Source organism: Pleurodeles waltl, unplaced genomic scaffold (assembly GCF_031143425.1).
Source record: "Pleurodeles waltl isolate 20211129_DDA unplaced genomic scaffold, aPleWal1.hap1.20221129 scaffold_67, whole genome shotgun sequence".
Lineage (NCBI taxonomy): Eukaryota > Metazoa > Chordata > Amphibia > Caudata > Salamandridae > Pleurodeles > Pleurodeles waltl.
Genome location: NW_027150384.1, coordinates 426,516 through 452,472, shown reverse-complemented (window position 1 = coordinate 452,472; position 25,957 = coordinate 426,516). Strand labels below are relative to the sequence as shown.

Here is a 25,957-nt window from a genome sequence, read left to right as displayed (position 1 = left end):
TGTTAAAAGTGTTTCCGCCCAGTTTCAAACACGCGACCTTTCACGGGGGCAGCGAACGTGATAACCACTACACTACAGAAACTCGCGGGAGCTGATGTCGCCTGTACATTATACTGAGAATTATAAAGGGGTGGGGCATTGGGGGTGACGAGCAGTGAGGGGAGTGCACTGTGCACTCCCCTCAGTGCACATGTGTGTTTGGCCGGCCATCTGGGGCACACTGCTGCCGGGCTGGAGAGAGCAGGCACAGGCTCCCAGTCTGTCTGGGAGCGCCGTGGCTGGGCACTCCCAGCCAATCCTAACACTTCTCTGAGCAGCGTCAGGATTGGCCGCAGGGCAGGCTGGGAGCCTGCTGCTGACGGAGGAGCAGCAGTGCGACGGAGCAGGTAAGTTTTTAGTTTTTTAACTTTTTAATATTGTTAATATTCTCCTTGCCTCCCCACACCCCGCTCTCCACCCCACCTCTGGTAACCCCTGTGAGTCGCGACTGCCACTTAGTCAAGGAGAGTTATCTTTCCCTTAGAGTCCACTCTAGTCAAGGGGGCAAAAAGATTCTGAATCTCTGCCTAACTGAACAACACTTTAATCACCCCAGAGCCTTCCAGTAGCTGACATCACACCCAAAGAAACAATTACTAACAAGACACCATTGTGAATTATGTCCAATTCACTTTTATCCTCTTCTGAACACATCTGCTCCACCTTGGATTACATCCATGCCCAGGAATATAGTAAGGGAGACGTTCTTGTAGCTCCTTGTTACCAAGTTTCGTCCTTGGCAACCCAACTCTCTCTTCCTTACCTATCACCTGCAGACGAAAGAAAAATAGCGCACAAACAAAGCAATTTTCATGTTGAAATTAAACATAGGAATTGGCAGACCTTAACTCCAGCTTGAACAATGGAATGGAAGCACATTTTAGTTATGTTTTTACAAATGCAATTGTCTTAAACACAGTAAATGATGAGTGACTATAAAATATATCATTTGTTAAGATACCAAGGTATAAATGCATCTGGTTAACATTTCATAAAAGCAGTTTATATCTAACAAGTGTAATATCACTCACAAAGGCACCATAATGTTGTGGTCTTTTAATGCATCACATTTACATGGGTATAGTTTTTCACACAATATATGAAGGTAAATGCTGTCCTTCTCTTCTACCAAAGAAAGCATAAAGGCACAGCCATGTTATGCTCTGTCACACCCATTGCTGTGAAACATCTGGTGGAGCCCTGGGGGTGCATCTGTAACGTAATGGGTATTTGTAAGGCACGCAATCACCTGCAAGGGTTTCCTGGCGCTGAGCAGGCGTGTGTGTGTGTAGCCCTGTCTAAGGTAGGTTGGTTTATTAAAAACGCAGGTCTTCAACTTCTTGCAGAATTGAAGAAGAGAAGAAAATGCTCTGGTGTGAAATGGGAGTCCATTCCATGCTTTAGGAGTGATGCAACAGAACACCCATCCTCCTGATCTGGTTCTCTGTATGTATGGGATGTGTGTGAGTAGGAGCCCTGAGTAGATGGAGGTCTCTTGGTGGTTGTGGAAAGAGATGCAACTGGTCAAGTAGGTGGGGCCTACGTTGTGTTGTGCCTTGAATGTGTATGTAAGGTGTTTGAAATTAGTTCATTTCTGTTTCGGGAGTCAGTGGAGCTCTCTGAGGTATGGTGAGATGTGAATTCAGAGCGGGAGGTTGAGGATGAGTCTGGGTGCCAACTTCCAGGTAGTTTTCTAGTGAGTTATCTGATGTTTCAAGCATAGAGAGCATCCCCGTGGCCCATCTTGCTGCTAACTTGGTCATGAGTGGCAGTTTTCTAGTGTTGCTGGCTGTGGATTCTAATGATGAGTATTGTCTGCTTTCAAGCCCTGCGGGAGGGTTGCCACTTTTTCAGAGAAGAATTCTAAATATTTCTGTCTAGACTCAGGTTACGGAAGGTCCGGGAGATTGTATTTAAATAGTAGTTTGTGTAAAGTTGCACTCCACTCTTTCGGACCTTCATACAAGGAGTAAAACTTTCCTCTTAGCAGTGAACTTACAGCCTGTGATAGTATTCTCTCAGTTCTGAGACTCACACTGAGTAGGGCTTTGAGAAACTTGTTCCAATAAAGAAAATAAAGACGGACTGAAGGGGGCTCAGAAAGAAATGAGGGGTGAAGAAAGAAAGAAGCTGGAATGTGGAGGGAAATAGATTGATGTTGTTAAAGTAATGTTTTATTTTACCAAGTTTGAGAGGGTTTAAAGTTTGACTACTCAGCACTGAAGGTAATGGATATCAAACAAAAAGTCACTGTGGAAACCTGGGATCTTTAGAGCTTCAGTCTAACGTCCTAGCTAAGAGCCCATGGAGGGGCTCTGTTGTTTTGGAGAGCTCACAGGTATCTTTACAGGTGTCCAGGTCTCTCATCACCTCCCCCCTTAGTCTGAAAGAAGCCTCGCCGGGGGTCGCTGCTCTCTTTACAGCAGTGTGGACCAGACATCACCACACAGGCTTAAACCTACGCTTTCGCCGACTGACCAAGATATACAAAAAGCCAGAATAAAACACCAGACATGGAAGACACACTGCATTCATGGAGACCACGAAGAAAGAGATACTGCACATTAAATAGATTTACATTAAATAGATGGAGAATACTTGACGGAGACACAAACTATTAAAACAAGCATTTGCAATGCAACGGGTCTCGCGTTTGCTCATGTTAGAGCTGATCGCGTTGTAAACTCCTAACCCGACTTTTCACCTATCGGGCAAAAGTGCATTTATGTACATAACCCGAAAAAGTGAAGTTAATTATGTAAAGTGCTCGACTTCTGCCAAGCGAGATCGCGCTCGTGAATGAGAGAAAAAGAAGTCCATGAGCCCGATGGAAAACAGCGAGCCTCGCATGTTTTCTGTACTTGGTCGCTGCGCTGGAGGAGGGCTAGCCACCGGAAAAGGCATGACCTATGCGTGCCTTCAACTAATGAAAGCAAGCGGATTTTATTAGGCAAGCCCACGTACCAATAAAAAACACTGACGTGACGTTGACAGGGCTCCGAGCCCTTTTCTAAACGCTAAAGCGTCTCGCTGCGATACGCATGCGCGAGCGCATGCAACGCAGGCTCGACCCTAAAAACATGGATAACCAATACACTACCCGGAAGCCTACGTTTCTTCGTTACTACAACTTGCGTTCACTCCAATTTCAGAAAAGTACGTTCGTTATTAAAAAAGATACAGTTTGGTTCTAATTGTTTGTATAGATGATATATAGTTTTGGTTGAAAATCAGAGGCGCAACTAGAAAAAGTAATAGTGATGAAGCTTATAATACATTTGAAATTAACCATGACGCGATTACGTGGAATTGATAATCAAGCAAAACAGCCAGTACCAATTGTTCACCACATTGTACTTTGTTTTTCTGTAAATATTAAACATTCGCTGTCGACAAAGTGGTCCATAACTTAAAATCAAAATGTACAAATGTGTTCCCAAAACTTGATTCCTTCATGTTGAAAGCTTTCTCTGTTGGATTTCCAAGCCTGCCAGCGCTCTGCTAGAGGCGCCTCAGTGTTGGTATTTATTACAATTCTATATGCTGCCACTGATCATATTATACAGTGCACTTCATATACATTAAATCGCAATACTTCTAAAATGTCGAGATTGTAAACGAAACAAATAACAAAATGTATTTCTAAAGTGTAAACATGGTTAAGTCATAAACATAGTCTCCCCGTCGGGGAATTGAACCCCGGTCTCCCGCGTGACAGGCGGGGATACTGACCACTATACTAACGAGGAACTGATGACTCCTTGGTACCTGACCTCCTACTGATTGTTCTACCTGTCCCCCTGCTGGGGGCGCTGCACCCACAGAAATGTCAGTGTTGACCCCATCTGTGCAAGGAAAGAGCCGCTCTCTTTGTATCACTGATTTACAGCTTCCTCTGCACAGACTCCTCCTTTTCTCTCTCTGACAGTCACTGGGATCAGCGGCTGCACCTCCGTCCATTTCTGCTCTGGCTAAATTCACTTCTTGGTGCCATCTGATAAAAATGGGGGAGACAAAAAGAATTGTCAAGCTCTAGCGTCGTTGCTTCAAAACATGGCGTATTTTAATTTCAGAATGTGAAAAGAAATATGAAGAGCAAATACGAAAAAAAATCCTTCGAGCCGGATTTGAACCAGCGACCTAAGGATATCAGCTTCACCACTACAGTCCTCCGCTCTACCAACTGAGCTATCGAAGGGACGGAAGCAGCATGTGACTGCAGCCTTCAGGTTATGTACCTGCCAGCAGTGGGGCCCATGGTGACCATGTGTATGTGTGCTGGGCATTTAAAGACCGAGGTCACATATCAAGCTGTGTCTTCAGGATGCATGCTGTTTATTTTCAGATGCCTATCTCATTCTCCAACAGCACAAACCTACAATCAGCATCATTTCATCTACCACCAGAGTACTTTTTGGAAACTCATCGCACAATAACTACAAAGGGTGACTCGCCATTTTAATTGGCAAGGCGTGCTTTTCCTCTTCATTTGCGTACTCTGGAAAACACATGCCGCTTTAGCAATGCACATTTTCAGTGCTTTTCTAATAGCTCAATATTTCAGCAGCAAGCATGGGGGAGGGCTTTCTGTTGAAGTCAGTCATACAGCCATTGTCTTTCCATCTTGATTACCTTTACTTAGAATTCAAAAAAATAAATGTGTCTTGTCGCAGACGCACACAGTGATTTCTCAGCATTCTCAATGGTTTATTAAAAATAATGGGAACTAACTTTCTTGAGAAAAGTACAGCTCAGGAAATAAAATGGCAAAACCATCACAACAAGTATGTCGGCCAATGAACTCAGCTGGAATGCTGAAAGTTGTGTAGATTCTTAAACTTTGGAAAGCTTGGCGCTCAGTGTAAGAATGATAGGGAGTGTGCGGTGAAGATGCAGGCATGTTGCCCCCCCTGTGATTGGTGAAGGCATGAACAATGACAATATTAACACTTACCAGTTTTACATAAAAAACATTGCTCTAGTTCAAGGGTGCCCAACATAAGTCCAGTAGAGTCGGATCCATGCCGGATTTGCAGGATATCCACAAGATATATATATGATTGCCAGAAATGAACAACAGTTACATATTAAGCTCGTCAGAGGTCACCTTGAAAACCTGGCATGGACGGCCCCGCCTCCCACTGCAATGGAAACCATTCTCTAACACACAGGATGGGGGGAGTGATACTGCTTCCTACCTGGCCTCGTGCAGGAAGGAAGCCAGAGACAGTGTCTGTTAAACTCACTACAAACAGTGGCAACTTGGAACGATTTCACATTTAAGGCTGCACCCAACATTGTCTGCAGCTTGCCAGGCTGTGAGCAGGCCCAGGGTTTGCACAGACTTGAACAGATCCAGCTCTGCTTAAGAGGCTCAGCACTGGTTCTGTAAAGTGTCCATCCCTGGCCAGCCACAGTGCACGTGAGGAGCTGCTCATCCGGTTCTGTGCTCTTGTGCAACAAAAGGAAAGTAAAGTGACCTGATTTCTAAAGTGTTTGCTATTTCCATATGTCACCTTCATAGCACCGTAAATAACCAGTATTCATAGCAGCCACTTTATATACCTTGTGAGGGAAAAGCGTTGAGCCCACTCGGCTCGGATTTAAGAATGTGACCTGTAAGTCATGCTCAGGTACCAGCAGGGGGCACTTTACTAGTGAGCCATCTTGGAGGCTGCCCATGACTGACTCTGCCCTAGCCCACCCCACCTTTTTGAGACAAGCATCTGTTGTGAAAACTCCTCGTCCCCCCCTGGCTCCCAGCAAAGGCCTGACAGCCATCATCTCACCCCTGGAAGCACCTAGAAACTCTGCTGCTAGGCGCTCTCGAGCACAGTGTCAGTCCCACGGCTGCCTGCGTGTCTTTGACTTCTTCAGGCATCCCTCGCGCTTCCACATAAAGTGTAGCTCGTGACACGCATCACCAGAAGGGAGATTATGGTTGGGGCATAGAAGCTAGACCCCAGGCGCTACATTACATACCCTGCACTGATGCTACAGCAATTGGGCATCGTCATTTGAACGTATTTGCCCTGGTTAGTCAGCGAAAATGTCTTTTTATTTAGCACGTTGATGTGCCACAAATGTCATCACAAAACAGGATCAGTACAAGTGTAACATATGCATCCCAGAAATGCAGAAGCGTTGGTTCAACACTGCAATGTATGTAATCCCCCCCCCCCCCGGACTGAAAAATGCACTTAAGGAGCAAACACTTTTTTTTTAGCTCAAATCACTCAGCTGTGTTTTTATAAAACATTACTGGTTTCTTGACAGCAGTGTGAATGATGACCCGAATTGCAGTCTGAACAGGGCGTGGCTATTGTTGGCAGCTCTTTCATGGCAGTACCACAATGGCTCCAGATGACAAACAAGCCTTGGTAAAGCTAATAGATCTTGCCTATGTGGGATCTATTGGTTTTGTGAATGTTTTTTTAGCCACATTGTACAGCAGCTCTGGCTTCAGTGCAGCATGGATGAATGTAAAAAAAAGCACTATGAAGTGATCAATGCTGGCTGTGTCATATACAGCTTTTTTCCTTTACTTTCAGCCATGTTGCAGCATGGCTAAATCACTGGCAAAACCAGTAGCTATCACATAGGCGATACCTATTGGCTTTGCCAATGCTTGTGTTCCTTGCCATTAATAACCTGACATCTGAAAAACATCAGGACTTTTACAAGGAGACGTGCACACTACAGGATACTGTCATTTCACTACTAACGCACCTCATGCTTGTCAATGGAAGGTTCCATGGTGTAATGGTTAGCACTCTGGACTTTGAGTCCAGCGATCTGAGTTCGAATCTCGGTAGAACCTGCTGTAGTTTTAATAATTTAACATTCATTTCTTTAGTTTTGTATTATTTTAAAATTTTCAGTCCCGTACTAATAACAAGCGAGCTAATATCTTTTGCACAGTTTACATCATCTATGCGTTGCTTATCTTGTTTATTTGAATATGTTACTATATGGATGATATCAATTAAAATTGTAGCACAGAAGTATCGCTCGTCATATATATTAATAATGCAGAACAAGTTAGGTGGACATAGATATTAATAATAATGCAGAACAAGGTAGATGGAAGTGTTAAAAGTGTTTCCGCCCAGTTTCAAACACGCGACCTTTCACGGGGGCAGCGAACGTGATAACCACTACACTACAGAAACTCGCGGGAGCTGATGTCGCCTGTACATTATACTGAGAATTATAAAGGGGTGGGGCATTGGGGGTGACGAGCAGTGAGGGGAGTGCACTGTGCACTCCCCTCAGTGCACATGTGTGTTTGGCCGGCCATCTGGGGCACACTGCTGCCGGGCTGGAGAGAGCAGGCACAGGCTCCCAGTCTGTCTGGGAGCGCCGTGGCTGGGCACTCCCAGCCAATCCTAACACTTCTCTGAGCAGCGTCAGGATTGGCCGCAGGGCAGGCTGGGAGCCTGCTGCTGACGGAGGAGCAGCAGTGCGACGGAGCAGGTAAGTTTTTAGTTTTTTAACTTTTTAATATTGTTAATATTCTCCTTGCCTCCCCACACCCCGCTCTCCACCCCACCTCTGGTAACCCCTGTGAGTCGCGACTGCCACTTAGTCAAGGAGAGTTATCTTTCCCTTAGAGTCCACTCTAGTCAAGGGGGCAAAAAGATTCTGAATCTCTGCCTAACTGAACAACACTTTAATCACCCCAGAGCCTTCCAGTAGCTGACATCACACCCAAAGAAACAATTACTAACAAGACACCATTGTGAATTATGTCCAATTCACTTTTATCCTCTTCTGAACACATCTGCTCCACCTTGGATTACATCCATGCCCAGGAATATAGTAAGGGAGACGTTCTTGTAGCTCCTTGTTACCAAGTTTCGTCCTTGGCAACCCAACTCTCTCTTCCTTACCTATCACCTGCAGACGAAAGAAAAATAGCGCACAAACAAAGCAATTTTCATGTTGAAATTAAACATAGGAATTGGCAGACCTTAACTCCAGCTTGAACAATGGAATGGAAGCACATTTTAGTTATGTTTTTACAAATGCAATTGTCTTAAACACAGTAAATGATGAGTGACTATAAAATATATCATTTGTTAAGATACCAAGGTATAAATGCATCTGGTTAACATTTCATAAAAGCAGTTTATATCTAACAAGTGTAATATCACTCACAAAGGCACCATAATGTTGTGGTCTTTTAATGCATCACATTTACATGGGTATAGTTTTTCACACAATATATGAAGGTAAATGCTGTCCTTCTCTTCTACCAAAGAAAGCATAAAGGCACAGCCATGTTATGCTCTGTCACACCCATTGCTGTGAAACATCTGGTGGAGCCCTGGGGGTGCATCTGTAACGTAATGGGTATTTGTAAGGCACGCAATCACCTGCAAGGGTTTCCTGGCGCTGAGCAGGCGTGTGTGTGTGTAGCCCTGTCTAAGGTAGGTTGGTTTATTAAAAACGCAGGTCTTCAACTTCTTGCAGAATTGAAGAAGAGAAGAAAATGCTCTGGTGTGAAATGGGAGTCCATTCCATGCTTTAGGAGTGATGCAACAGAACACCCATCCTCCTGATCTGGTTCTCTGTATGTATGGGATGTGTGTGAGTAGGAGCCCTGAGTAGATGGAGGTCTCTTGGTGGTTGTGGAAAGAGATGCAACTGGTCAAGTAGGTGGGGCCTACGTTGTGTTGTGCCTTGAATGTGTATGTAAGGTGTTTGAAATTAGTTCATTTCTGTTTCGGGAGTCAGTGGAGCTCTCTGAGGTATGGTGAGATGTGAATTCAGAGCGGGAGGTTGAGGATGAGTCTGGGTGCCAACTTCCAGGTAGTTTTCTAGTGAGTTATCTGATGTTTCAAGCATAGAGAGCATCCCCGTGGCCCATCTTGCTGCTAACTTGGTCATGAGTGGCAGTTTTCTAGTGTTGCTGGCTGTGGATTCTAATGATGAGTATTGTCTGCTTTCAAGCCCTGCGGGAGGGTTGCCACTTTTTCAGAGAAGAATTCTAAATATTTCTGTCTAGACTCAGGTTACGGAAGGTCCGGGAGATTGTATTTAAATAGTAGTTTGTGTAAAGTTGCACTCCACTCTTTCGGACCTTCATACAAGGAGTAAAACTTTCCTCTTAGCAGTGAACTTACAGCCTGTGATAGTATTCTCTCAGTTCTGAGACTCACACTGAGTAGGGCTTTGAGAAACTTGTTCCAATAAAGAAAATAAAGACGGACTGAAGGGGGCTCAGAAAGAAATGAGGGGTGAAGAAAGAAAGAAGCTGGAATGTGGAGGGAAATAGATTGATGTTGTTAAAGTAATGTTTTATTTTACCAAGTTTGAGAGGGTTTAAAGTTTGACTACTCAGCACTGAAGGTAATGGATATCAAACAAAAAGTCACTGTGGAAACCTGGGATCTTTAGAGCTTCAGTCTAACGTCCTAGCTAAGAGCCCATGGAGGGGCTCTGTTGTTTTGGAGAGCTCACAGGTATCTTTACAGGTGTCCAGGTCTCTCATCACCTCCCCCCTTAGTCTGAAAGAAGCCTCGCCGGGGGTCGCTGCTCTCTTTACAGCAGTGTGGACCAGACATCACCACACAGGCTTAAACCTACGCTTTCGCCGACTGACCAAGATATACAAAAAGCCAGAATAAAACACCAGACATGGAAGACACACTGCATTCATGGAGACCACGAAGAAAGAGATACTGCACATTAAATAGATTTACATTAAATAGATGGAGAATACTTGACGGAGACACAAACTATTAAAACAAGCATTTGCAATGCAACGGGTCTCGCGTTTGCTCATGTTAGAGCTGATCGCGTTGTAAACTCCTAACCCGACTTTTCACCTATCGGGCAAAAGTGCATTTATGTACATAACCCGAAAAAGTGAAGTTAATTATGTAAAGTGCTCGACTTCTGCCAAGCGAGATCGCGCTCGTGAATGAGAGAAAAAGAAGTCCATGAGCCCGATGGAAAACAGCGAGCCTCGCATGTTTTCTGTACTTGGTCGCTGCGCTGGAGGAGGGCTAGCCACCGGAAAAGGCATGACCTATGCGTGCCTTCAACTAATGAAAGCAAGCGGATTTTATTAGGCAAGCCCACGTACCAATAAAAAACACTGACGTGACGTTGACAGGGCTCCGAGCCCTTTTCTAAACGCTAAAGCGTCTCGCTGCGATACGCATGCGCGAGCGCATGCAACGCAGGCTCGACCCTAAAAACATGGATAACCAATACACTACCCGGAAGCCTACGTTTCTTCGTTACTACAACTTGCGTTCACTCCAATTTCAGAAAAGTACGTTCGTTATTAAAAAAGATACAGTTTGGTTCTAATTGTTTGTATAGATGATATATAGTTTTGGTTGAAAATCAGAGGCGCAACTAGAAAAAGTAATAGTGATGAAGCTTATAATACATTTGAAATTAACCATGACGCGATTACGTGGAATTGATAATCAAGCAAAACAGCCAGTACCAATTGTTCACCACATTGTACTTTGTTTTTCTGTAAATATTAAACATTCGCTGTCGACAAAGTGGTCCATAACTTAAAATCAAAATGTACAAATGTGTTCCCAAAACTTGATTCCTTCATGTTGAAAGCTTTCTCTGTTGGATTTCCAAGCCTGCCAGCGCTCTGCTAGAGGCGCCTCAGTGTTGGTATTTATTACAATTCTATATGCTGCCACTGATCATATTATACAGTGCACTTCATATACATTAAATCGCAATACTTCTAAAATGTCGAGATTGTAAACGAAACAAATAACAAAATGTATTTCTAAAGTGTAAACATGGTTAAGTCATAAACATAGTCTCCCCGTCGGGGAATTGAACCCCGGTCTCCCGCGTGACAGGCGGGGATACTGACCACTATACTAACGAGGAACTGATGACTCCTTGGTACCTGACCTCCTACTGATTGTTCTACCTGTCCCCCTGCTGGGGGCGCTGCACCCACAGAAATGTCAGTGTTGACCCCATCTGTGCAAGGAAAGAGCCGCTCTCTTTGTATCACTGATTTACAGCTTCCTCTGCACAGACTCCTCCTTTTCTCTCTCTGACAGTCACTGGGATCAGCGGCTGCACCTCCGTCCATTTCTGCTCTGGCTAAATTCACTTCTTGGTGCCATCTGATAAAAATGGGGGAGACAAAAAGAATTGTCAAGCTCTAGCGTCGTTGCTTCAAAACATGGCGTATTTTAATTTCAGAATGTGAAAAGAAATATGAAGAGCAAATACGAAAAAAAATCCTTCGAGCCGGATTTGAACCAGCGACCTAAGGATATCAGCTTCACCACTACAGTCCTCCGCTCTACCAACTGAGCTATCGAAGGGATGGAAGCATCATGTGACTGCAGCCTTCAGGTTATGTACCTGCCAGCAGTGGGGCCCATGGTGACCATGTGTATGTGTGCTGGGCATTTAAAGACCGAGGTCACATATCAAGCTGTGTCTTCAGGATGCATGCTGTTTATTTTCAGATGCCTATCTCATTCTCCAACAGCACAAACCTACAATCAGCATCATTTCATCTACCACCAGAGTACTTTTTGGAAACTCATCGCACAATAACTACAAAGGGTGACTCGCCATTTTAATTGGCAAGGCGTGCTTTTCCTCTTCATTTGCGTACTCTGGAAAACACATGCCGCTTTAGCAATGCACATTTTCAGTGCTTTTCTAATATCTGAATATTTCAGCAGCAAGCATGGGGGAGGGCTTTCTGTTGAAGTCAGTCATACAGCCATTGTCTTTCCATCTTGATTACCTTTACTTAGAATTCAAAAAAATAAATGTGTCTTGTCGCAGACACACAAAGTGATTTCTCAGCATTCGCTGTGGTTTATTAAAAATAATGGGAACTAACTTTCTTGAGAAAAGTACAGCTCAGGAAATAAAATGGCAAAACCATCACAACAAGTATGTCGGCCAATGAACTCAGCTGGAATGCTGAAAGTTGTGTAGATTCTTAAACTTTGGAAAGCTTGGCGCTCAGTGTAAGAATGATAGGGAGTGTGCGGTGAAGATGCAGGCATGTTGCCCCCCCTGTGATTGGTGAAGGCATGAACAATGACAATATTAACACTTACCAGTTTTACATAAAAAACCTTGCTCTAGTGCAAGGGTGCCCAACATAAGTCCAGTAGAGTCGGATCCATGCCGGATTTGCAGGATATCCACAAGATATATATATGATTGCCAGAAATGAACAACAGTTACATATTAAGCTCGTCAGAGGTCACCTTGAAAACCTGGCATGGACGGCCCCGCCTCCCACTGCAATGGAAACCATTCTCTAACACACAGGATGGGGGGAGTGATACTGCTTCCTACCTGGCCTCGTGCAGGAAGGAAGCCAGAGACAGTGTCTGTTAAACTCACTACAAACAGTGGCAACTTGGAACGATTTCACATTTAAGGCTGCACCCAACATTGTCTGCAGCTTGCCAGGCTGTGAGCAGGCCCAGGGTTTGCACAGACTTGAACAGATCCAGCTCTGCTTAAGAGGCTCAGCACTGGTTCTGTAAAGTGTCCATCCCTGGCCAGCCACAGTGCACGCGAGGAGCTGCTCATCCGGTCCTGTGCTCTTGTGCAACAAAAGGAAAGTAAAGTGACCTGATTTCTAAAGTGTTTGCTATTTCCATATGTCACCTTCATAGCACCGTAAATAACCCGTATTCATAGCAGCCACTTTATATACCTTGTGAGGGAAAAGCGTTGAGCCCACTCGGTTCGGATTTAAGGATGTGACCTGTAAGTCATGCTCAGGTACCAGCAGGGGGCACTTTACTAGTGAGCCATCTTGGAGGCTGCCCATGACTGACTCTGCCCTAGCCCACCCCACCTTTTTGAGACAAGCATCTGTTGTGAAAACTCCTCGTCCCCCCCTGGCTCCCAGCAAAGGCCTGACAGCCATCATCTCACCCCTGGAAGCACCTAGAAACTCTGCTGCTAGGCGCTCTCGAGCACAGTGTCAGTCCCACGGCTGCCTGCGTGTCTTTGACTTCTTCAGGTAGCCCTCGCGCTTCCACATAAAGTGTAGCTCGTGACGCGCATCACCAGAAGGGAGATTATGGTTGGGGCATAGAAGCTAGACCCCAGGTGCTACATTACATACCCTGCACTGATGCTACAGCAATTGGGCATCGTCATTTGAACGTATTTGCCCTGGTTAGTCAGCGAAAATGTCTTTTTATTTAGCACGTTGATGTGCCACAAATGTCATCACAAAACAGGATCAGTACAAGTGTAACATATGCATCCCAGAAATGCAGAAGCGTTGGTTCAACACTGCAATGTATGTAATCCCCCCCCCCCCAGGACTGAAAAATGCACTTAAGGAGCAAACACTTTTTTTTTAGCTCAAATCACTCAGCTGTGTTTTTATAAAACATTACTGGTTTCTTGACAGCAGTGTGAATGATGACCCGAATTGCAGTCTGAACAGGGCGTGGCTATTGTTGGCAGCTCTTTCATGGCAGTACCACAATGGCTCCAGATGACAAACAAGCCTTGGTAAAGCTAATAGATCTTGCCTATGTGGGATCTATTGGTTTTGTGAATGTTTTTTTAGCCACATTGTACAGCAGCTCTGGCTTCAGTGCAGCATGGATGAATGTAAAAAAAAGCACTATGAAGTGATCAATGCTGGCTGTGTCATATACAGCTTTTTTCCTTTACTTTCAGCCATGTTGCAGCATGGCTAAATCACTGGCAAAACCAGTAGCTATCACATAGGCGATACCTATTGGCTTTGCCAATGCTTGTGTTCCTTGCCATTAATAACCTGACATCTGAAAAACATCAGGACTTTTACAAGGAGACGTGCACACTACAGGATACTGTCATTTCACTACTAACGCACCTCATGCTTGTCAATGGAAGGTTCCATGGTGTAATGGTTAGCACTCTGGACTTTGAGTCCAGCGATCTGAGTTCGAATCTCGGTAGAACCTGCTGTAGTTTTAATAATTTAACATTCATTTCTTTAGTTTTGTATTATTTTAAAATTTTCAGTCCCGTACTAATTACAAGCGAGCTAATATCTTTTGCACAGTTTACATCATCTATGCGTTGCTTATCTTGTTTATTTGAATATGTTACTATATGGATGATATCAATTAAAATTGTAGCACAGAAGTATCGCTCGTCATATATATTAATAATGCAGAACAAGTTAGGTGGACATAGATATTAATAATAATGCAGAACAAGGTAGATGGAAGTGTTAAAAGTGTTTCCGCCCAGTTTCAAACACGCGACCTTTCACGGGGGCAGCGAACGTGATAACCACTACACTACAGAAACTCGCGGGAGCTGATGTCGCCTGTACATTATACTGAGAATTATAAAGGGGTGGGGCATTGGGGGTGACGAGCAGTGAGGGGAGTGCACTGTGCACTCCCCTCAGTGCACATGTGTGTTTGGCCGGCCATCTGGGGCACACTGCTGCCGGGCTGGAGAGAGCAGGCACAGGCTCCCAGTCTGTCTGGGAGCGCCGTGGCTGGGCACTCCCAGCCAATCCTAACACTTCTCTGAGCAGCGTCAGGATTGGCCGCAGGGCAGGCTGGGAGCCTGCTGCTGACGGAGGAGCAGCGGTGCGACGGAGCAGGTAAGTTTTTAGTTTTTTAACTTTTTAATATTGTTAATATTCTCCTTGCCTCCCCACACCCCGCTCTCCACCCCACCTCTGGTAACCCCTGTGAGTCGCGACTGCCACTTAGTCAAGGAGAGTTATCTTTCCCTTAGAGTCCACTCTAGTCAAGGGGGCAAAAAGATTCTGAATCTCTGCCTAACTGAACAACACTTTAATCACCCCAGAGCCTTCCAGTAGCTGACATCACACCCAAAGAAACAATTACTAACAAGACACCATTGTGAATTATGTCCAATTCACTTTTATCCTCTTCTGAACACATCTGCTCCACCTTGGATTACATCCATGCCCAGGAATATAGTAAGGGAGACGTTCTTGTAGCTCCTTGTTACCAAGTTTCGTCCTTGGCAACCCAACTCTCTCTTCCTTACCTATCACCTGCAGACGAAAGAAAAATAGCGCACAAACAAAGCAATTTTCATGTTGAAATTAAACATAGGAATTGGCAGACCTTAACTCCAGCTTGAACAATGGAATGGAAGCACATTTTAGTTATGTTTTTACAAATGCAATTGTCTTAAACACAGTAAATGATGAGTGACTATAAAATATATCATTTGTTAAGATACCAAGGTATAAATGCATCTGGTTAACATTTCATAAAAGCAGTTTATATCTAACAAGTGTAATATCACTCACAAAGGCACCATAATGTTGTGGTCTTTTAATGCATCACATTTACATGGGTATAGTTTTTCACACAATATATGAAGGTAAATGCTGTCCTTCTCTTCTACCAAAGAAAGCATAAAGGCACAGCCATGTTATGCTCTGTCACACCCATTGCTGTGAAACATCTGGTGGAGCCCTGGGGGTGCATCTGTAACGTAATGGGTATTTGTAAGGCACGCAATCACCTGCAAGGGTTTCCTGGCGCTGAGCAGGCGTGTGTGTGTGTAGCCCTGTCTAAGGTAGGTTGGTTTATTAAAAACGCAGGTCTTCAACTTCTTGCAGAATTGAAGAAGAGAAGAAAATGCTCTGGTGTGAAATGGGAGTCCATTCCATGCTTTAGGAGTGATGCAACAGAACACCCATCCTCCTGATCTGGTTCTCTGTATGTATGGGATGTGTGTGAGTAGGAGCCCTGAGTAGATGGAGGTCTCTTGGTGGTTGTGGAAAGAGATGCAACTGGTCAAGTAGGTGGGGCCTACGTTGTGTTGTGCCTTGAATGTGTATGTAAGGTGTTTGAAATTAGTTCATTTCTGTTTCGGGAGTCAGTGGAGCTCTCTGAGGTATGGTGAGATGTGAATTCAGAGCGGGAGGTTGAGGATGAGTCTGGGTGCCAACTTCCAGGTAGTTTTCTAGTGAGTTATCTGATGTTTCAAGCATAGAGAGCATCCCCGTGGCCCATCTTGCTGCTAACTTGGTCATGAGTGGCAGTTTTCTAGTGTTGCTGGCTGTGGATTCTAATGATGAGTATTGTCTGCTTTCAAGCCCTGCGGGAGGGTTGCCACTTTTTCAGAGAAGAATTCTAAATATTTCTGTCTAGACTCAGGTTACGGAAGGTCCGGGAGATTGTATTTAAATAGTAGTTTGTGTAAAGTTGCACTCCACTCTTTCGGACCTTCATACAAGGAGTAAAACTTTCCTCTTAGCAGTGAACTTACAGCCTGTGATAGTATTCTCTCAGTTCTGAGACTCACACTGAGTAGGGCTTTGAGAAACTTGTTCCAATAAAGAAAATAAAGACGGACTGAAGGGGGCTCAGAAAGAAATGAGGGGTGAAGAAAGAAAGAAGCTGGAATGTGGAGGGAAATAGATTGATGTTGTTAAAGTAATGTTTTATTTTACCAAGTTTGAGAGGGTTTAAAGTTTGACTACTCAGCACTGAAGGTAATGGATATCAAACAAAAAGTCACTGTGGAAACCTGGGATCTTTAGAGCTTCAGTCTAACGTCCTAGCTAAGAGCCCATGGAGGGGCTCTGTTGTTTTGGAGAGCTCACAGGTATCTTTACAGGTGTCCAGGTCTCTCATCACCTCCCCCCTTAGTCTGAAAGAAGCCTCGCCGGGGGTCGCTGCTCTCTTTACAGCAGTGTGGACCAGACATCACCACACAGGCTTAAACCTACGCTTTCGCCGACTGACCAAGATATACAAAAAGCCAGAATAAAACACCAGACATGGAAGACACACTGCATTCATGGAGACCACGAAGAAAGAGATACTGCACATTAAATAGATTTACATTAAATAGATGGAGAATACTTGACGGAGACACAAACTATTAAAACAAGCATTTGCAATGCAACGGGTCTCGCGTTTGCTCATGTTAGAGCTGATCGCGTTGTAAACTCCTAACCCGACTTTTCACCTATCGGGCAAAAGTGCATTTATGTACATAACCCGAAAAAGTGAAGTTAATTATGTAAAGTGCTCGACTTCTGCCAAGCGAGATCGCGCTCGTGAATGAGAGAAAAAGAAGTCCATGAGCCCGATGGAAAACAGCGAGCCTCGCATGTTTTCTGTACTTGGTCGCTGCGCTGGAGGAGGGCTAGCCACCGGAAAAGGCATGACCTATGCGTGCCTTCAACTAATGAAAGCAAGCGGATTTTATTAGGCAAGCCCACGTACCAATAAAAAACACTGACGTGACGTTGACAGGGCTCCGAGCCCTTTTCTAAACGCTAAAGCGTCTCGCTGCGATACGCATGCGCGAGCGCATGCAACGCAGGCTCGACCCTAAAAACATGGATAACCAATACACTACCCGGAAGCCTACGTTTCTTCGTTACTACAACTTGCGTTCACTCCAATTTCAGAAAAGTACGTTCGTTATTAAAAAAGATACAGTTTGGTTCTAATTGTTTGTATAGATGATATATAGTTTTGGTTGAAAATCAGAGGCGCAACTAGAAAAAGTAATAGTGATGAAGCTTATAATACATTTGAAATTAACCATGACGCGATTACGTGGAATTGATAATCAAGCAAAACAGCCAGTACCAATTGTTCACCACATTGTACTTTGTTTTTCTGTAAATATTAAACATTCGCTGTCGACAAAGTGGTCCATAACTTAAAATCAAAATGTACAAATGTGTTCCCAAAACTTGATTCCTTCATGTTGAAAGCTTTCTCTGTTGGATTTCCAAGCCTGCCAGCGCTCTGCTAGAGGCGCCTCAGTGTTGGTATTTATTACAATTCTATATGCTGCCACTGATCATATTATACAGTGCACTTCATATACATTAAATCGCAATACTTCTAAAATGTCGAGATTGTAAACGAAACAAATAACAAAATGTATTTCTAAAGTGTAAACATGGTTAAGTCATAAACATAGTCTCCCCGTCGGGGAATTGAACCCCGGTCTCCCGCGTGACAGGCGGGGATACTGACCACTATACTAACGAGGAACTGATGACTCCTTGGTACCTGACCTCCTACTGATTGTTCTACCTGTCCCCCTGCTGGGGGCGCTGCACCCACAGAAATGTCAGTGTTGACCCCATCTGTGCAAGGAAAGAGCCGCTCTCTTTGTATCACTGATTTACAGCTTCCTCTGCACAGACTCCTCCTTTTCTCTCTCTGACAGTCACTGGGATCAGCGGCTGCACCTCCGTCCATTTCTGCTCTGGCTAAATTCACTTCTTGGTGCCATCTGATAAAAATGGGGGAGACAAAAAGAATTGTCAAGCTCTAGCGTCGTTGCTTCAAAACATGGCGTATTTTAATTTCAGAATGTGAAAAGAAATATGAAGAGCAAATACGAAAAAAAATCCTTCGAGCCGGATTTGAACCAGCGACCTAAGGATATCAGCTTCACCACTACAGTCCTCCGCTCTACCAACTGAGCTATCGAAGGGATGGAAGCATCATGTGACTGCAGCCTTCAGGTTATGTACCTGCCAGCAGTGGGGCCCATGGTGACCATGTGTATGTGTGCTGGGCATTTAAAGACCGAGGTCACATATCAAGCTGTGTCTTCAGGATGCATGCTGTTTATTTTCAGATGCCTATCTCATTCTCCAACAGCACAAACCTACAATCAGCATCATTTCATCTACCACCAGAGTACTTTTTGGAAACTCATCGCACAATAACTACAAAGGGTGACTCGCCATTTTAATTGGCAAGGCGTGCTTTTCCTCTTCATTTGCGTACTCTGGAAAACACATGCCGCTTTAGCAATGCACATTTTCAGTGCTTTTCTAATATCTGAATATTTCAGCAGCAAGCATGGGGGAGGGCTTTCTGTTGAAGTCAGTCATACAGCCATTGTCTTTCCATCTTGATTACCTTTACTTAGAATTCAAAAAAATAAATGTGTCTTGTCGCAGACACACAAAGTGATTTCTCAGCATTCGCTGTGGTTTATTAAAAATAATGGGAACTAACTTTCTTGAGAAAAGTACAGCTCAGGAAATAAAATGGCAAAACCATCACAACAAGTATGTCGGCCAATGAACTCAGCTGGAATGCTGAAAGTTGTGTAGATTCTTAAACTTTGGAAAGCTTGGCGCTCAGTGTAAGAATGATAGGGAGTGTGCGGTGAAGATGCAGGCATGTTGCCCCCCCTGTGATTGGTGAAGGCATGAACAATGACAATATTAACACTTACCAGTTTTACATAAAAAACCTTGCTCTAGTGCAAGGGTGCCCAACATAAGTCCAGTAGAGTCGGATCCATGCCGGATTTGCAGGATATCCACAAGATATATATATGATTGCCAGAAATGAACAACAGTTACATATTAAGCTCGTCAGAGGTCACCTTGAAAACCTGGCATGGACGGCCCCGCCTCCCACTGCAATGGAAACCATTCTCTAACACACAGGATGGGGGGAGTGATACTGCTTCCTACCTGGCCTCGTGCAGGAAGGAAGCCAGAGACAGTGTCTGTTAAACTCACTACAAACAGTGGCAACTTGGAACGATTTCACATTTAAGGCTGCACCCAACATTGTCTGCAGCTTGCCAGGCTGTGAGCAGGCCCAGGGTTTGCACAGACTTGAACAGATCCAGCTCTGCTTAAGAGGCTCAGCACTGGTTCTGTAAAGTGTCCATCCCTGGCCAGCCACAGTGCACGCGAGGAGCTGCTCATCCGGTCCTGTGCTCTTGTGCAACAAAAGGAAAGTAAAGTGACCTGATTTCTAAAGTGTTTGCTATTTCCATATGTCACCTTCATAGCACCGTAAATAACCCGTATTCATAGCAGCCACTTTATATACCTTGTGAGGGAAAAGCGTTGAGCCCACTCGGTTCGGATTTAAGGATGTGACCTGTAAGTCATGCTCAGGTACCAGCAGGGGGCACTTTACTAGTGAGCCATCTTGGAGGCTGCCCATGACTGACTCTGCCCTAGCCCACCCCACCTTTTTGAGACAAGCATCTGTTGTGAAAACTCCTCGTCCCCCCCTGGCTCCCAGCAAAGGCCTGACAGCCATCATCTCACCCCTGGAAGCACCTAGAAACTCTGCTGCTAGGCGCTCTCGAGCACAGTGTCAGTCCCACGGCTGCCTGCGTGTCTTTGACTTCTTCAGGTAGCCCTCGCGCTTCCACATAAAGTGTAGCTCGTGACGCGCATCACCAGAAGGGAGATTATGGTTGGGGCATAGAAGCTAGACCCCAGGTGCTACATTACATACCCTGCACTGATGCTACAGCAATTGGGCATCGTCATTTGAACGTATTTGCCCTGGTTAGTCAGCGAAAATGTCTTTTTATTTAGCACGTTGATGTGCCACAAATGTCATCACAAAACAGGATCAGTACAAGTGTAACATATGCATCCCAGAAATGCAGAAGCGTTGGTTCAACACTGCAATGTATGTAATCCCCCCCCCCCCAGGACTGAAAAATGCACTTAAGGAGCAAACACTTTTTTTTTAGCTCAAATCACTCAGCTGTGTTTTTATAAAACATTACTGGTTTCTTGACAGCAGTGTGAATGATGACCCGAATTGCAGTCTGAACAGGGCGTGGCTATTGTTGGCAGCTCTTTCATGGCAGTACCACAATGGCTCCAGATGACAAACAAGCCTTGGTAAAGCTAATAGATCTTGCCTATGTGGGATCTATTGGTTTTGTGAATGTTTTTTTAGCCACATTGTACAGCAGCTCTGGCTTCAGTGCAGCATGGATGAATGTAAAAAAAAGCACTATGAAGTGATCAATGCTGGCTGTGTCATATACAGCTTTTTTCCTTTACTTTCAGCCATGTTGCAGCATGGCTAAATCACTGGCAAAACCAGTAGCTATCACATAGGCGATACCTATTGGCTTTGCCAATGCTTGTGTTCCTTGCCATTAATAACCTGACATCTGAAAAACATCAGGACTTTTACAAGGAGACGTGCACACTACAGGATACTGTCATTTCACTACTAACGCACCTCATGCTTGTCAATGGAAGGTTCCATGGTGTAATGGTTAGCACTCTGGACTTTGAGTCCAGCGATCTGAGTTCGAATCTCGGTAGAACCTGCTGTAGTTTTAATAATTTAACATTCATTTCTTTAGTTTTGTATTATTTTAAAATTTTCAGTCCCGTACTAATTACAAGCGAGCTAATATCTTTTGCACAGTTTACATCATCTATGCGTTGCTTATCTTGTTTATTTGAATATGTTACTATATGGATGATATCAATTAAAATTGTAGCACAGAAGTATCGCTCGTCATATATATTAATAATGCAGAACAAGTTAGGTGGACATAGATATTAATAATAATGCAGAACAAGGTAGATGGAAGTGTTAAAAGTGTTTCCGCCCAGTTTCAAACACGCGACCTTTCACGGGGGCAGCGAACGTGATAACCACTACACTACAGAAACTCGCGGGAGCTGATGTCGCCTGTACATTATACTGAGAATTATAAAGGGGTGGGGCATTGGGGGTGACGAGCAGTGAGGGGAGTGCACTGTGCACTCCCCTCAGTGCACATGTGTGTTTGGCCGGCCATCTGGGGCACACTGCTGCCGGGCTGGAGAGAGCAGGCACAGGCTCCCAGTCTGTCTGGGAGCGCCGTGGCTGGGCACTCCCAGCCAATCCTAACACTTCTCTGAGCAGCGTCAGGATTGGCCGCAGGGCAGGCTGGGAGCCTGCTGCTGACGGAGGAGCAGCGGTGCGACGGAGCAGGTAAGTTTTTAGTTTTTTAACTTTTTAATATTGTTAATATTCTCCTTGCCTCCCCACACCCCGCTCTCCACCCCACCTCTGGTAACCCCTGTGAGTCGCGACTGCCACTTAGTCAAGGAGAGTTATCTTTCCCTTAGAGTCCACTCTAGTCAAGGGGGCAAAAAGATTCTGAATCTCTGCCTAACTGAACAACACTTTAATCACCCCAGAGCCTTCCAGTAGCTGACATCACACCCAAAGAAACAATTACTAACAAGACACCATTGTGAATTATGTCCAATTCACTTTTATCCTCTTCTGAACACATCTGCTCCACCTTGGATTACATCCATGCCCAGGAATATAGTAAGGGAGACGTTCTTGTAGCTCCTTGTTACCAAGTTTCGTCCTTGGCAACCCAACTCTCTCTTCCTTACCTATCACCTGCAGACGAAAGAAAAATAGCGCACAAACAAAGCAATTTTCATGTTGAAATTAAACATAGGAATTGGCAGACCTTAACTCCAGCTTGAACAATGGAATGGAAGCACATTTTAGTTATGTTTTTACAAATGCAATTGTCTTAAACACAGTAAATGATGAGTGACTATAAAATATATCATTTGTTAAGATACCAAGGTATAAATGCATCTGGTTAACATTTCATAAAAGCAGTTTATATCTAACAAGTGTAATATCACTCACAAAGGCACCATAATGTTGTGGTCTTTTAATGCATCACATTTACATGGGTATAGTTTTTCACACAATATATGAAGGTAAATGCTGTCCTTCTCTTCTACCAAAGAAAGCATAAAGGCACAGCCATGTTATGCTCTGTCACACCCATTGCTGTGAAACATCTGGTGGAGCCCTGGGGGTGCATCTGTAACGTAATGGGTATTTGTAAGGCACGCAATCACCTGCAAGGGTTTCCTGGCGCTGAGCAGGCGTGTGTGTGTGTAGCCCTGTCTAAGGTAGGTTGGTTTATTAAAAACGCAGGTCTTCAACTTCTTGCAGAATTGAAGAAGAGAAGAAAATGCTCTGGTGTGAAATGGGAGTCCATTCCATGCTTTAGGAGTGATGCAACAGAACACCCATCCTCCTGATCTGGTTCTCTGTATGTATGGGATGTGTGTGAGTAGGAGCCCTGAGTAGATGGAGGTCTCTTGGTGGTTGTGGAAAGAGATGCAACTGGTCAAGTAGGTGGGGCCTACGTTGTGTTGTGCCTTGAATGTGTATGTAAGGTGTTTGAAATTAGTTCATTTCTGTTTCGGGAGTCAGTGGAGCTCTCTGAGGTATGGTGAGATGTGAATTCAGAGCGGGAGGTTGAGGATGAGTCTGGGTGCCAACTTCCAGGTAGTTTTCTAGTGAGTTATCTGATGTTTCAAGCATAGAGAGCATCCCCGTGGCCCATCTTGCTGCTAACTTGGTCATGAGTGGCAGTTTTCTAGTGTTGCTGGCTGTGGATTCTAATGATGAGTATTGTCTGCTTTCAAGCCCTGCGGGAGGGTTGCCACTTTTTCAGAGAAGAATTCTAAATATTTCTGTCTAGACTCAGGTTACGGAAGGTCCGGGAGATTGTATTTAAATAGTAGTTTGTGTAAAGTTGCACTCCACTCTTTCGGACCTTCATACAAGGAGTAAAACTTTCCTCTTAGCAGTGAACTTACAGCCTGTGATAGTATTCTCTCAGTTCTGAGACTCACACTGAGTAGGGCTTTGAGAAACTTGTTCCAATAAAGAAAATAAAGACGGACTGAAGGGGGCTCAGAAAGAAATGAGGGGTGAAGAAAGAAAGAAGCTGGAATGTGGAGGGAAATAGATTGATGTTGTTAAAGTAATGTTTTATTTTACCAAGTTTGAGAGGGTTTAAAGTTTGACTACTCAGCACTGAAGGTAATGGATATCAAACAAAAAGTCACTGTGGAAACCTGGGATCTTTAGAGCTTCAGTCTAACGTCCTAGCCAAGAGCCCATGGAGGGGCTCTGTTGTTTTGGAGAGCTCACAGGTATCTTTACAGGTGTCCAGGTCTCTCATCACCTCCCCCCTTAGTCTGAAAGAAGCCTCGCCGGGGGTCGCTGCTCTCTTTACAGCAGTGTGGACCAGACATCACCACACAGGCTTAAACCTACGCTTTCGCCGACTGACCAAGATATACAAAAAGCCAGAATAAAACACCAGACATGGAAGACACACTGCATTCATGGAGACCACGAAGAAAGAGATACTGCACATTAAATAGATTTACATTAAATAGATGGAGAATACTTGACGGAGACACAAACTATTAAAACAAGCATTTGCAATGCAACGGGTCTCGCGTTTGCTCATGTTAGAGCTGATCGCGTTGTAAACTCCTAACCCGACTTTTCACCTATCGGGCAAAAGTGCATTTATGTACATAACCCGAAAAAGTGAAGTTAATTATGTAAAGTGCTCGACTTCTGCCAAGCGAGATCGCGCTCGTGAATGAGAGAAAAAGAAGTCCATGAGCCCGATGGAAAACAGCGAGCCTCGCATGTTTTCTGTACTTGGTCGCTGCGCTGGAGGAGGGCTAGCCACCGGAAAAGGCATGACCTATGCGTGCCTTCAACTAATGAAAGCAAGCGGATTTTATTAGGCAAGCCCACGTACCAATAAAAAACACTGACGTGACGTTGACAGGGCTCCGAGCCCTTTTCTAAACGCTAAAGCGTCTCGCTGCGATACGCATGCGCGAGCGCATGCAACGCAGGCTCGACCCTAAAAACATGGATAACCAATACACTACCCGGAAGCCTACGTTTCTTCGTTACTACAACTTGCGTTCACTCCAATTTCAGAAAAGTACGTTCGTTATTAAAAAAGATACAGTTTGGTTCTAATTGTTTGTATAGATGATATATAGTTTTGGTTGAAAATCAGAGGCGCAACTAGAAAAAGTAATAGTGATGAAGCTTATAATACATTTGAAATTAACCATGACGCGATTACGTGGAATTGATAATCAAGCAAAACAGCCAGTACCAATTGTTCACCACATTGTACTTTGTTTTTCTGTAAATATTAAACATTCGCTGTCGACAAAGTGGTCCATAACTTAAAATCAAAATGTACAAATGTGTTCCCAAAACTTGATTCCTTCATGTTGAAAGCTTTCTCTGTTGGATTTCCAAGCCTGCCAGCGCTCTGCTAGAGGCGCCTCAGTGTTGGTATTTATTACAATTCTATATGCTGCCACTGATCATATTATACAGTGCACTTCATATACATTAAATCGCAATACTTCTAAAATGTCGAGATTGTAAACGAAACAAATAACAAAATGTATTTCTAAAGTGTAAACATGGTTAAGTCATAAACATAGTCTCCCCGTCGGGGAATTGAACCCCGGTCTCCCGCGTGACAGGCGGGGATACTGACCACTATACTAACGAGGAACTGATGACTCCTTGGTACCTGACCTCCTACTGATTGTTCTACCTGTCCCCCTGCTGGGGGCGCTGCACCCACAGAAATGTCAGTGTTGACCCCATCTGTGCAAGGAAAGAGCCGCTCTCTTTGTATCACTGATTTACAGCTTCCTCTGCACAGACTCCTCCTTTTCTCTCTCTGACAGTCACTGGGATCAGCGGCTGCACCTCCGTCCATTTCTGCTCTGGCTAAATTCACTTCTTGGTGCCATCTGATAAAAATGGGGGAGACAAAAAGAATTGTCAAGCTCTAGCGTCGTTGCTTCAAAACATGGCGTATTTTAATTTCAGAATGTGAAAAGAAATATGAAGAGCAAATACGAAAAAAAATCCTTCGAGCCGGATTTGAACCAGCGACCTAAGGATATCAGCTTCACCACTACAGTCCTCCGCTCTACCAACTGAGCTATCGAAGGGACGGAAGCAGCATGTGACTGCAGCCTTCAGGTTATGTACCTGCCAGCAGTGGGGCCCATGGTGACCATGTGTATGTGTGCTGGGCATTTAAAGACCGAGGTCACATATCAAGCTGTGTCTTCAGGATGCATGCTGTTTATTTTCAGATGCCTATCTCATTCTCCAACAGCACAAACCTACAATCAGCATCATTTCATCTACCACCAGAGTACTTTTTGGAAACTCATCGCACAATAACTATAAAGGGTGACTCGCCATTTTAATTGGCAAGGCGTGCTTTTCCTCTTCATTTGCGTACTCTGGAAAACACATGCCGCTTTAGCAATGCACAT

At 44.4% G+C, this 25,957-nt stretch overlaps 8 non-coding genes across 8 annotated transcripts; all 8 read right to left on the bottom strand.

The window, feature by feature from the left end:
- Positions 1-3,716: 3,716 nt before the first annotated feature.
- TRNAD-GUC (transfer RNA aspartic acid (anticodon GUC)) lies at positions 3,717-3,788 on the bottom strand. Its single transcript has one exon. It is a non-coding gene; the product is annotated as a tRNA-Asp (tRNA).
- A 363-nt stretch (positions 3,789-4,151) lies between these two features.
- Positions 4,152-4,237, bottom strand: TRNAY-GUA (transfer RNA tyrosine (anticodon GUA)). Its single transcript is given in 2 exon segments — positions 4,152-4,187; positions 4,201-4,237. It is a non-coding gene; the product is annotated as a tRNA-Tyr (tRNA).
- Positions 4,238-10,845: 6,608 nt separating this feature from the next.
- Positions 10,846-10,917, bottom strand: TRNAD-GUC (transfer RNA aspartic acid (anticodon GUC)). Its single transcript has one exon. It is a non-coding gene; the product is annotated as a tRNA-Asp (tRNA).
- A 363-nt stretch (positions 10,918-11,280) lies between these two features.
- On the bottom strand, positions 11,281-11,366 carry TRNAY-GUA (transfer RNA tyrosine (anticodon GUA)). The gene is given in 2 exon segments: positions 11,281-11,316; positions 11,330-11,366. It is a non-coding gene; the product is annotated as a tRNA-Tyr (tRNA).
- A 6,608-nt stretch (positions 11,367-17,974) lies between these two features.
- Positions 17,975-18,046, bottom strand: TRNAD-GUC (transfer RNA aspartic acid (anticodon GUC)). The gene has a single exon. It is a non-coding gene; the product is annotated as a tRNA-Asp (tRNA).
- Positions 18,047-18,409: 363 nt separating this feature from the next.
- On the bottom strand, positions 18,410-18,495 carry TRNAY-GUA (transfer RNA tyrosine (anticodon GUA)). The gene is given in 2 exon segments: positions 18,410-18,445; positions 18,459-18,495. It is a non-coding gene; the product is annotated as a tRNA-Tyr (tRNA).
- A 6,608-nt stretch (positions 18,496-25,103) lies between these two features.
- On the bottom strand, positions 25,104-25,175 carry TRNAD-GUC (transfer RNA aspartic acid (anticodon GUC)). Its single transcript has one exon. It is a non-coding gene; the product is annotated as a tRNA-Asp (tRNA).
- A 363-nt stretch (positions 25,176-25,538) lies between these two features.
- TRNAY-GUA (transfer RNA tyrosine (anticodon GUA)) lies at positions 25,539-25,624 on the bottom strand. Its single transcript is given in 2 exon segments — positions 25,539-25,574; positions 25,588-25,624. It is a non-coding gene; the product is annotated as a tRNA-Tyr (tRNA).
- Between the last annotated feature and the right edge of the window lie 333 nt (positions 25,625-25,957).